Genomic DNA, 12,911 nt, shown 5'->3' on the forward strand with positions numbered 1-12,911 from the left:
CGTACTTCAATATGCAGAATAAGATCATGTTCTTTATCTTTAGTATCTTCTAACAGGGCCATGAAAAGTTGGTGTTGCAAAGGAGCTGCTCGAATAGAATGGATTATTTTTGTAATTATTTTCATGACGTGTTAAAAAGGCAAAATTTTACAACACAGAGCTTCCTGGTGGATAATACAATGACAGGACATGAAGTTTGAAAATGAATCATCCTTCATGCAGAGGGCAATAAATCCTTTGTGTTTACCCATCATTGCTGGAGACCCATCAGTGGTTATTGCAGACAGCTTGTGCAAAGGCATATTTATTGACTTGGCGCATATTTTGAATGTATTATAAATATCCTCACCCCTTGTCTGTCCTTTCATAGGTAATTTTTGTAACATTTCCTCTTTTACTGTGAAGTTACTAAACACCATTCTCGCCATAACTGCTGACTGGGTGGTGTCTAATATATCTTTTGACTCGTCAAATTCTATTGACAACCAGTCACATATTTCCTAGTCAGTTTTTAACTGAGTTTGTATGTCTGTTGAAATCGCATGTATTCTTCTTGTGACTGTGTTATTTGACAACTGTAAGTCTTGTATTCCTGAGACAATCTTACGTTTGTTAGAAAATCCACCAGACAAACAATCGGCACCAGTCAAAAATAGTTCCTTAAACAACTCACCATCAATGAAAGGTTTCTTCTTTTTTGCAAGCATGTGAGATATTTTGAAAGAAGCCATAGTGGCTTTTTAGAATTTGCCACATGTCTAGTGAAAACAATCTGTTGTGCTGTTAGACTTGATTTTAAATTAAATTTTTTTTCTTACTTCAGATTTAAGAGGATAATCATAGGCAGCGCAACAGCGCTGCCTAAGTACAGAACGATGTTGGCACAATGTATTATTTTTTTTCATACCCGGGCACTTCGTATCGAAGGAGCTGTCATAGAAACTCCGAAAAGGGCTCATTCGATTGGAAATTGGAGTGGCTAGTGCCCTTTTTAATAGTCGAAGGGCTAGTGCCCTTTTTAATAGCCCCACGCCCATCATTCCCCCGAACACATCCAATCGAAATTTTGAGATAGCCATTTTGTTCAGCGTAGTTGATTTCCAGATAGAAAATATGTTTTTGAGGAGGACACTCCCCCACAACCCTCGGGTTAAGGGTTTTAAGTTATGCCCTGAGGGCATATAAGAACGATGTTGGGGCAATTTATTATTTATTATTTTTTTCCTTTAAAGCAGGGTCGTCGAAACTTCGAAAAGGGCTCATTCAATTGGAAATTGGGGTGGCTTATGCTCTTTTTAATAGTCGAAAGTGATTGGAAGGCAACTAACACCCCTTCCATGCCAACTATTTCCAGAAACACATCAAATCAAAATTTTGAGATAGCCATTTTGTTCAGCGTAGTTGGTTTCCGAATAGAAATTATGTTTTTGAGGAGGACACTCCCCCACAGCCTTCAGGGCAAGGATCGGTAGTTATGCCCTGGGGGCATATAAAGTTTTTTTATAGAAGGCGTTGTCGTAGAAACTTCAAAAAAGGCTCATTCGATTGGAAATTCAAAGGGCTAGTGCCCTTTTTAATAGTCGAAAGTGACTGGAGGGCAACTAGCTCCCCCTCCCCCGCGTCCATCATTCTCCCAAACACATCCAATCAAAATTTTGAAATAGCCATTTTGTTCAGCGTAATTGATTTCCAGATAGAAAATATGTTTTTTAGGAGGATACTCCCCCACAACCTTCAGGGCACGGGTTGTAAGTTATGCCCTGGGGGCATATAAGGTTTTTATAGAAGGCGCCTACCTTTTCCCCAAACGTATCCAATCAAAATTTTGAGATAGCCATTTTGTTCCACGCAGTTGAAAGTTCTGGAAATTATACCTTTGAGCAGGACACTCCCCTGCAGTCTTCAGGGGAAGGGCTTTAAGTATGCCCTGAGGGCATATAAGAACGATGTTGGCACAATGTATTATTTATAATTTTTTCCTTTAGAGCAGGGCACTTCGTATCGACGAAGTTGTCGTAGAAACTTCGAAAAGGGTTCATTCAATTGGAATGGCTTGTGCCCTTTTTAATAGTCGAAAGTGATTGGAAGATTGGAAAGTGAGGCAACTAACACCCCTTCCATGCCAAACATTTCCCAAGACACATCCAATCAAAATTTTGAGATAGCCATTTTGTTCAGTGTAGTTGATTTCCAGATAGAAATTATGTTTTTAAGGAGGACGCTCCGCCACATCCTTCAGGGCAAGGGTTGTAAGTTATGCCCTGGGGGTATATAAGGTTTTTATAGAAGGCGTTGTCGTAAAAACTTCAAAAAAGGCTCATTTGATTGGAAATTCAAAGGGTTAGTGCCCTTTTTAATAGTCGAAAGTGATTGGAGGGTAACTAACCCCCCTGTCACGCCCCACTTTTCCCCAAACACATCCAATCAAAATTTTGAGATAGCCATTTTATTCAACGTAGTTTTAAGTTCTGTAAATTAGGTCTTTGAGGATCCTCACAACCCTCAGGGCAAGGGTTGTAAGTTATGCCCTGGGGGCATATAAGGTTTTTATAGAACGCGTCGTCGTAGAAACTTAAAAAAGGGCTAATTCGATTGGAAATTGAAATAGCTAGTGGCTTTTTTGATATTCGAAAGTGATTGGCAGGAAACTAAACCTATTTCACGCCCACCATTTCCCAAACACATCTAATCAAAATTTCGAGATAGCCATTTTGTTTCACGCAGTTTCAAGTTCAGGAAATTAGACCTTTGAGCAGGACACTCCCCCCACAGTCTTCAGGGCAAGGGTTGTAAGTTATGCCCTGGGGGTATATAAGTTTTTATGGAAATCTTTGTTGTAGAAACTTGAAAAAGGGCTCATTCGATTGGAAATTCAAAGGTCTTGTGCTGTTTTTAATAGTCGAAAGTGATTTGAAGGCAACTAAACCCCCTCTCACGCCCACCTTTCCCCCTAACACATCCAATCAAAATTTTTAGATAGCCATTTTATTCAACTAGTTGAATTATTTGTAAATTAGGTCTTTAAGGATGACAACCCATCCCCCCAAAACCTTCAGGACAAGGGTTGTAAGTTACGCCCTGGGAGCCTGTAAGGTTTTTATAGAAAGCGATGTTGTAAAAACATAAAAAAGGGTTCATTCAATTGAAAATGGAAAGGGTTAGTGCCCTTTTAATATTCGAAAGTGATTGAAGGTTAACTAAACCCCTTCACACGCCCACCATTTTCCCAAACACATCCAATCAAAATTTTGAGATATCCATTTTGTTCGACGTATTCGAAAGTTCTGGAAATTAGGTCTTTTAGGATGATAACCCCCTCAGAGCCCTCAGTGCAAGGGTTTTAAGATCTGCCCCGGGGGTATATAAGGTTTATATAGAAAGTTGTTTTAAAAATTTCAAAATGGGCTCTTCTGTTTGGAAATTGAAATTGCCCTTTTTAATAGTCGAAAGTGAGTGGAGAGTAATTGACCCCCCTCTCGCGCCCACCATTTCCCCAACAAATTCAATCAAAGTTTAGAGATAGCCGTAAAAACTTCAAAAGGGGCTTATTCAATTGGAAGTTGAGAGGGTTAGTGCCCTTTTTAATAGTTGAAAGGGATTGGAGGGTAACTAACCCCACTCTCACGCCCACCAATCCCCCTAACATATCCAATCAAAATTTTCAGATAGTCATTTTGGCCAACGTAGTAGAAAGTAGAAATTAGGTCTTTGAGGATGACAACCCCCCCCCCCCCAGCCCTCACGGCAAGGGTTTTAAGTTATGTCCTGGGGGCATATAAGGTTTTTATTGAAAGTGTTGTCCTAGAAACATCAAAAGGACTCATTTTATTGTAAATTGAAAGGGCTAATGCCCTTTTTTAATAGTTGAAAGTGTAATTTACTTAATTAACTCAAGTGTGCGTTAATTAAACTTGCTCCTAACGCAAGTTTATCGGATCAACCTATTTTGCTCCCCCCCCCCCTAATTTTTTTTCTATCGGATCAATATATTTTGGCCCCCCCCCCTGAAAAAGTCTGAATCCGCCCTTGTGTTATTTAGCTCAAAATTATAGAGAGGCGTGACAATATTCATCAGTAATTTCATATGTGCATCGTAATAAATAGTAAACATAGATATACTTACATTTGAGCATGACATTTTGGCCTGTCAATATATTATACCAATGTTAGCTGTCTGTGAACTAAAAGCTGACGGGAGAAATTTCATTATAGATCAATGATACAAGTTTTATAACAGAATAAAATGAATTTTTCGTTAGTTGTGAAAAAATTGTCTTTCAAACATTTTTCTGATCTTTTTGTTGTTGACATAAAAACTCGGATCAAGGAACTAATTTAAAATTCTAGGTCAATTCAAATCAAATCTTAATTAAGTTTTGATTTCTTAAAGTTATTAAAGTGAAAACATTAAAAACAATGTTTTTTTAAAAAATTGCTATATAAGAATTTAAAAGAAAAAGAATAAAATTTTTTGCCATAGAATAAGATTTTGAGCTCTTAGTGTAAAACGTTTTCAGTAAAGAACTGAAAAAAATTCAAATGAATTTACTGAAAAATGTATTCATAATTAATTCTATTTCTAAAAATAACCTTGAAAGCAGTGGCGTTGTTTCAGGCGGGCAATGCCTTGGAGAAAAAATTATTCTTTAGCCCATGCTCATGATTTTTCGGGTTGAGATCCCTCTTGCCCCCCCCCCCCAATAAAATGTTGGAGCTACATCCCTGCTTAAGAGCTTCGATTCATCTTTGTAATTCCCAGTAATTTTAACATGACTGCTAATAAGGTCATTTTTAACATGAAAAGAATTATTATTGTAAGTTAGTTATCTTTCGAGATTAAATTATTATTACACGCCCACCAGTGTATGTCTTTATAATTAGTCAAGAAAATATGTCAAAAACGGTATTAATTTTTTTCTTTTTCATATTAATTTTTCAATTGTGTTATAATTCCGCATTCACAGAATTTTCATTCAAAATTTTCAAGGGAAATGCTACATTTTCGTCTAAATTACTACGGTGCAAAAAATAAGCAAAGCTAGTTCATTAGATTCGGCACGTTTTTCGTCTATAAAAAGCTTAGACGTTTATAATTTGATGAGTCCAAAGACAATCCTTCAGAAATACTTTATTTGCTTAGGCTATCATCTATAGGTTTAGCTGTTTTCTCTTGGAAAATTCTCCAACCCCATTAAGGATACTCCCTGAGGAAAATTACCCCCTCCCCCAGCCATAGTTGAAAATATTTTTTTTTTTAATTTAATTTCTATTTTTTTTTTTTTTTTTTAACTCATGCCCAGGCATAATCAACACATTATGTAACCAAGACTTAATCTGAATTGGGTTCTAAACACTCTGCTTTCTAAAAGCCAGAATATAATTTGTACTTTACGGAAAACAATTCAATTGAATTTACTAATAAAATGCATTGTCAGTTTAATATATATATGCTGATATTTATTCCTTAAAATCTTAATTAATTTTTGATTTATTAAAGTTATAAAAGTGAAAACATTAAAAAGAATTTTTTTAAAGAATTGCTGTATGAGAACTAAAAAGAAAATAAATACATTTTTTTGGCCATAGAATAAGATTTTGAGCTCTTAGTGTCAAACATTTACAGTAAAGAACTGAAAAAAAAATCAAATGGATTTACTGAAACAAATATGCATTGTCAGTTTAATGCACATATGCTGATATTTATTCCATAAAATCTTAATTAATTTTTGATCTCTTAAGGCTATAAAAGTGAAAACATTTAAAAAAAAATTTGAATAAAGTACAAATTATATTATGGCTTTTAGAAGCATAGGGTTTAGAACCCTACTCAGATTAAATTCTGCTCGTTTTGAGTCTGACATATTTTAATTTCTGTTTGTTTTGAGTTTCATTTATTTATTGATACTGATTTTTGGTAGTTGTATGCTTGGTACATAATTTGATTCTATTTTTGTTCATTTTTGGTTTAATGGAGTTCTTTACTTTTTTTGAAAAACTTATTTTGTGGAAAAAGTTTTTTTTAATTAATTCACATTAAAAGTGCCATGATTTGTCTGAAAGTGTTGTTCAACGTTATGTTTTTTGCGGTACTGCAATGCTACTACCACACAACAAACAAACGCGTTTATTTTTCAAATTAACGAAACAATATGATTCCTCCCAGTCAGTGTTAAAATTATAGTTTCGTTGTCTTTTACTTGGTCCAATTATTTCAGGGCTAAAATAAATAAAAAAAAAATAATAATTGAACTAAAATATAATATCAACGTTATAACGCAAGTCTGTTCTGCATTATATGCATAAATAAGTTATAACAAGAACTATAACTATCTCCTAAACAAAATAGTTTATTCAAGATCATCGCTTATGAATACAATTAATTAAAAAAACTTTTCCACAAAATAGGTTTTTCAAAGAAAAGTAAAGAACTCCATTAAACAAAAAAGAGCAAAAATAAAGTCAAATAGTCTACCAAGTGTGAAACTACCACAAATCAGCATCGATAAATAAATGAAACCCAAACGAACAGAAATTACAATAAATAACCGAGTCAAACTCAAAACGAGCAGAAATTAACATAAGTTGGGTTCAACACCCCTATGCCTTCCCAAGGCCAGAACATAATTTGGACTTTATTGAAAAAAATATAAATGTTTTTACTTGTATAACTTTAATATATCAAATAATATTAACTTTTTGATTACTAAATATCAGTATATGTATATTAAACTGACAATGCACATTCATTTGTATTTTTTGATTTGGTGATCACATTCATTTGACGCTATTTTGATTTGGTTAAATTTTAAGAGCAGAAGCAGCCCCGCAAAATTGAACATAATGCCCTCAATCGTTCGTGGGATTCTGGTGAGAGGCCTTATTGGGAATTAGCATTAACACAGTGCATTTTGATTTAACCTTATGACAACGTTTAGTTTTAAGACATTTATGCAGATTGGAGGGTGTTCATGGGAGGGGGATTAGCTTCCCTTGAATCACTTTCGACTATTAAAAAGGCCATCAGCCCTTTCTATTTTCAATCGAATGAGCCCTTTTCGAAGTTCCTACGACAACTCCTTCGATACAAAGTGCCCTGGTCTAAACAACAACAACAAAATAATACATTATACCCACATCGATATTTACTATAAAAATGTCAAGCCTTTCAATCACTTTCAACTATTAAAAATGGCACTAGTCCTTTCGATTTCCAATCAAATGAGCCCTTTTTGAGTTTCTACGACAACACTTCCTATAAACACCTTATATGCCCCCACCGTATAAATTACAACCCTTACCCTATGCCTGTGAGGGTGGTTGTCATCTTCTAAGCCCTAATTTCCAGAACTTTCAACTACGTTAAACAAAATGGCTATCTCAAAATTTTGATTGGATGTGTCTGGGAAAATGGTGGGCGTGAGAGGGGCGTTAGTCTTTCTCCAATCACTTTCAACTGTTAAAAAAGGCACTAGCCCTTTCAACAAGCAGGTATTCAGGACTTTTGTTCGGGGGGGGGGATACCCGATTTTTTCCCGATTTTTTTTTTATAGCATCATTTTTCTGGTAATGTTTTGTCTTTACAGGTATTTTTTAGACTAATTTCCGAGTTGGTCAAAAATTTCGGGGGGGGGGGGTCAAACCGGGTATCCCCCTCCCTCCTGGATACGGCCTTGCCTTTCAATTTCCAATCAAATGAGCCCTTTTGAAGTTTCTACGACAACGCTTTCAATAAAAACCTTATATGTCCCCAGGGGATAACTTACAACCCTCGCCCTGAGGGCTGTGTGTGTGGGGGTAGGGGGATGTCATCCTCAAAGACCTAATTTCCAGAACTTTCTACTACGTTGGCCAAAATGACTATCTGAAAATTTTGATTGGATATGTTTGGGGGAATGGTGGGCGTGAGAGTGGGGTTAGTTACACTCCAGTCCCTTTCAACTATTAAAAAGGGCACTAGCCTTCTAAATTTCCAATTGAATAAGCCGCTTTTGAAGTTTTTACGACAACTCTATCATTAAAAACCTTATATGCCCCCAGGGCATAGCTTACAACCTTTGCCCTGGGAACTCTGGGGTTTTGTCATCCTCATATACATAATTTCCAGAACTTTCAACTACGTTGAACAAAATGGATGTCTCTAAGCTTTGACTGAATGTGTTTGGGGAAATGGTGGGCGTGAGAGAGGGGTTAGTTGCTCTTCAATCACTTTTGACTATTAAAAGGGCACTAGCCCTTTCAATTTTCAATTGAAAGAGCCCTTTTTGATGTTTTTACAACATCGACTTCTATAAAAACTTTACATACTCCCAGGGCATAACTTACAACCTCTCCACTCACTTTCGACTATTAAAAAGGGCAATTCCAAATAAAATGAGCCCCTTTTGAAATTTCTACCAGAACTTTCTATACAAACCTTATGTGCCCCCAGAGCATAACTTACAACCCTTGCACTGAGGGCTCTGATAGGGCTATCATCCTAGAAGACCTATTTTCCAGAACTTTCGACTGCGTGGAACAAAATGGATATTTCAAAATTTTGATTGGATGTGTTTTGGGAAATTGTGAGCGTGAGAGAGGGGTTAGTTGCTCTTCAATCACTTTTGACTATTAAAAGGGCACTAGCCCTTTCAATTTTCAATTGAAAGAGCCCTTTTGATGTTTTTACAACATCGACTTCTATAAAAACTTTACATACTCCCAGGGCATAACTTACAACCTTGCCCTGAGGGTTGTGGGGGGGGATTGGTTGTCATCCTTAAAGACCTAATTTCCAAACTGTCAACTACGTTGAATAAAATGGCTATCCAAAAATTTGGATTGGATGTTTTGGGGAAAAGGTGGGCGTAAAAGGGGGTTAGTTGTCCTCAAATCACTTTCGATTAATAAAAAGGGCACTAGCCCTTTGAATTTCCAATTGAATGAGCCCTTTTTCAAGTTTCTACGACAAAGACTTCCTTGTCCTGAAGACTGTGGGGGGAGTGTCCTGCTCAAAGGTATAATTTCCTGAACTTTAAACTGCGTGGAACAAAATGGCTATCTAAAAATTTTGATTAGATATGTTTAGGGAACTGGCTGTCGTGGAAGGAGTGTTAGTTGCCTTTCAATCACTTTCGACTATTAAAAAGGGCACTACCCATTTCAATTTCCAATCGAATGAGCCCTTTTTGAAGTTTCCATGACGATCCGTTCTATAAAAATCTTATATGCCCCCAGGGCATAAATTGCAACACTGAACAAAATGACTATCCAAAATTTTGATTGGATGTGTTTGGAGAAAAGGTGGGCGAGAGAGGGGGGCTAGTTGTCCTCAGATCACGTTCGACTATTCAAAAGGGCACTATACCTTTGAATATCCAATCATATGAGCCCTTTTTCAAGTTACTACGACAAAGATTTCAATAAAAACTTATATGCCCCCAGGGCATAACTTATAACCCTTGCCCTAAAGACTGTGGGGGGAGTGTCCTTCTCAAAGGTACAATTTGCTGAACTTTAACTGCGTGGAACAAAATGGCTATCTCAAAATTTTGATTGGATGTGTTTGGGGAAATGGCGGGCGTAGAAGGGCTGTTAGTTGCTTTCCAATTACTTTCGACTAATAAAAAGGGCACTAGCCATTTCAATTTCTAATCGAATGAGCCCCTTTTTGAAGTTTCTACAACAACGCGTTCTATAAAAACTTTATATGCCTCCATGGCATAACTTACAAAGATAATTTCTTATACCACATTGGCCTGACATAACATAAAGAAAGAAAAACGAGCATAAATGGGGTTTTTAAAGTGAAAATACTGAAAAAACACAACAAAGCAAATATTTCGAGAGGAGAAACAACTCTCTTCTTCAGCGCGAAACGAAATAATGTATCCAAGGAAAGTACCGAAGAAAAAAAAAATCAATGAGAAAAGAACCAAAAAACCAAAGAAAGAACCAAAAACTTTAAAGATGAATAAAATTCAATAAAAGCCATAAATTATAAGAATTAAAACCAAATACCTAACAACCATAAAAGCAAAATCATAATATTCGCTTTGTTGTGTTGTTTCAGTATTTTCATTTGGCCTTTAAAAACCCCATTTTTTGCTCGTTTTTCTTTCTTTATGACATAACTTACAACCCTTGTCCTGAGGGCTGTGAGCGGGTTTTCATCCTCAAAGACCTAATTTACAGAACTTAAAACTACGTTGAATAAAATGGCTATCTCAAAATTTTGATTGGATGTGTTTCGGGAAATGGTGGACGTAAAATGGGTGTTAGTTGCCTTTCAGTCACTTTCGACTATTAAAAAGGGCACAAGCCATTCCAACTTCCAATTGAATGAGCCTTTTTCGAAGTTTCAACGACAACTTCTTCGATACGAAGTGCCCTGCTCTAAAGGACAAAAATAATAAATGATACATTGTACCAACATCGTTCTTATATGCCCTCAAGGTATAACTTCAAACCATTGCCTTGAGGGCTGTGGGGGAGTGTCCTCCTCAAAAATATATTTTTTTATCTGGAAATCAACTACGCTGAACAAAATGGCTATCTCAAAATTTTGATTGGATGTTTTTGGAGAATGATGGGTGTGGGGGGGGGGGGCTAGTTGCCCTTCAATCACTTTAGACTATTAAAAAGGGCACTAGCCAATCAAATTTCCAATCGAATGAGCACTTTTTGAAGTTTCTACGACAACTCCTTCAATATGAAGTGCCAGGGTATGGAGGAAAAAAAAAATAAAGAAAACATTGTGCCCACATCGTTCTTCACTTAGGCAGCGCTATTGCGCTGCCTATGATAAATAACGCACCTCGCTTTTAGACTGTTATTTTTTTTTATAGAAAACTCCTAATTCGTGTTTCATCTGACGAACATGTCTCTTATCTAACTGTCGCGACCTGAACAGGGCAGCACAGCAATCACAATGACAACAACATGGTTCCAGGCGGGGAATACTTTTTGAACATCACTCCATGTGCACGCGGAAAACCCAAAGTGAGCCGATGATCGCCAAAGCAATCTGAGTTATGTGCCTTGTGAGTTGGCGCCTTCGGTGTTTGTTGCATCAGTTTGTGGCGTTAATTCCATTCGTTTAATTCGGGTTTTCTGCGTATACCAGGTGTGATGTGCAAGTGGCACTAGCCGTTCCACGATGGCGTAATTAGTGCAGTATGGCTCGCCGCTAGACAAGTTGGGACAATTATCGAACATATTTAATAAACCTAGGCAGTAAAAAAAAAAAATAATAAAACTAACATACGAAAAAAATAAATCATATTTTAAAATAATGTTTATGAAAAAAATTCTGTCTCTGTTGAATATTGAGAGGAGGGCACATACGAATCGTTCCACGGGAGCCATGGCGCCCGCGGGCACAGGGCTGGGAGCCTTTGCTTTAGAGTAAAAATTAAGATTAGTAGCAGAACATCTAGCAGAAAATACATTGTCAAATTCAATAGGATTTTTTCAACCACCGAACGTAAATATATCTTGTTGAATAAATTCTGTTAGATAGTTTCATTATCTTAAGAATCATTCGTTGTTTTACAGGAAATTCTAATAGTTCCATTATTTTTGCCTCTTCCTGAAGGCCATCGTCAATTTTAGTCAGAAACTAAGACTCGGGGAAAGTTCTATTTGGATGAATGTCGAAATCTCCTAAATGGGTTGGGGCGTTATTATTACCCCTACCCCTAGATTTTTAAAAACATCCTTTTCAATAAAATAATTGAAAAACAAAATAATTGTAGCTTAGATTTCCAGCACTCAAGTATAAATAGCTAAGCGCTATTTCAAAGTTTTAGAGCATAATGTAATCAGGCACACTAAATCACGAAAGTACAGGATGAGGGGAAAGGTTTGAAAGTTTTAAAACTTTTTAAAAAAATAGAGATGTAAAAAATATAGACGTATATGTAAAATATACGTAGACGTAGATGTAAAAAACATAGACGTAGTTTAAAATTATAAATGCTACGGATGTGAAGTCTTTTCAAAGGCGGCTAAAATTATTTTCAAAACATTCAATGTAATGTCAGTTTGAAATTCTCAGCTCAATTTATTAAAGTTTAATGCGAAATTCTTTGAAAAAAATGACAATTTTTTTCAAATGATTCATTGCATATCAGTTTGAATTGTCCGCCTCAGTTTAGCAAAGCTGTGATGTGATGTAAGCCGGTCTGAGCTATTCTCACCATCTACGGAACAATCTCAATGAAAGTAATGCTGACTGTCGATTTCTTAGAAGAAACAAAAGATAATTTTTTACCTTTAAGGATTTTGGATTTTGGAATATCAATTTGAGTTTTCAAGCCGAATTTAGTAAACTAGGTAAGGCCGTCTCCTGGTACTCTTTGATTTTTTTTTTTATTTTAAGATATTGCTAGTTAGAGCTGTAAGGCTCCTCTGAATGAAACATGTTGATAGGGTGAATTTTTCAAATAGGCCTAGGCTAACTCACTAATGAAACAACTAGGCCTAAGAGAAAGTCGTAGGGCACCTTAAGAATCAGAATTTCATCCTGAATCCAAATATAACATTCATTTGTCTTGGAAATGAAATTTATATAGGCTACACCTTCTTTTAATATGAAAACACACCCTATAGGCTACCCTGAATTGTAGACTGTAGGCTATAGGCCTATGCAATTAATTTTCCATTTGGCTATTTTGACAAACTTGTATCTCAATTTGAAGAAAATTATATACAATTTTCCATTAGGCTAGGCAATTTTGACAAATTGTTAGACTAGCTATCTCAATTTGTATGTACAACTTGGGGTAGAGTAAAAGACCTCTTTTTGGGAAACAATACTTTTCTTTGCCATTCCAGAAAAATATAGATGGTTTTTGGATGGTCAAAAGCCAAAAACCCTTCAAAAATGACATTAATTTTGCTGTAACATCATTTTCAAAGGTTTTCAGTGTCTT

At 36.1% G+C, this 12,911-nt stretch overlaps 1 protein-coding gene across 3 annotated transcripts in view; it reads left to right on the forward strand.

Moving 5' to 3' along the window:
• Window positions 1-12,225: 12,225 nt before the first annotated feature.
• The window catches only part of LOC148943625 (uncharacterized), a 105,820-nt gene continuing 105,134 nt past the window's right edge, over window positions 12,226-12,911 (forward strand). For all 3 annotated transcript variants that reach the window (XM_089100982.1, XM_089100984.1, XM_089100983.1), the window contains exon 1: window positions 12,226-12,312. The gene's annotated coding sequence lies outside the window, so the exon portion shown is untranslated. The remainder of the gene's footprint in view (window positions 12,313-12,911) is intronic.

Source organism: Artemia sp. Qi Xiang Cuo, chromosome 15, assembly GCF_049724085.1.
Source record: "Artemia sp. Qi Xiang Cuo chromosome 15, ASM4972408v1, whole genome shotgun sequence".
Lineage (NCBI taxonomy): Eukaryota > Metazoa > Arthropoda > Branchiopoda > Anostraca > Artemiidae > Artemia > Artemia sp. Qi Xiang Cuo.